Below are 480 nucleotides of genomic sequence, written 5' to 3'. Positions count from 1 at the left end.
TAATGATTCTATGATTCCATGATTTCAGGTCATTTGACTTTTATAGGAGAGCTGAAGATTAACCTGTGCATTTTTTGTTTGTTTGTTTGTTTGTCTGAAGCATTTCTAACTATTTTTCTTAAATAATTTTATGGAGGTTTGAGGTCTCAATGTCTAATGATTAAGGTTTACCACTGATGAAAGTTTGATGATTTTATTCAATTTGTGATACTCCTTGTCAAGCAAGTGGGTAACTATGAAAAAGAGAATGATTCAGATTTTCTCTTGTTGTTATTGTTATTTTCTCCAGTAATTTCTTTGTTTTATATTGCCAATTCTCAGTTTTTAATGTGGAGAGTGGAGAACAAAAATGGCTAAAACAAATTTTCCATGTTTTGGAATTTTGACCAGGAAAAAGTAGGCAAGAGTATCTAATCAATATTGAAGGTTAGCATCTCTTCCTTTTCTCTTCCTTTTCTCTTCCTTTTCTCTTCCTTTTCT

Source organism: Oxyura jamaicensis, chromosome 3 (genome assembly GCF_011077185.1).
Source record: "Oxyura jamaicensis isolate SHBP4307 breed ruddy duck chromosome 3, BPBGC_Ojam_1.0, whole genome shotgun sequence".
NCBI lineage: Eukaryota > Metazoa > Chordata > Aves > Anseriformes > Anatidae > Oxyura > Oxyura jamaicensis.
This window is presented reverse-complemented; position numbering follows the sequence as displayed.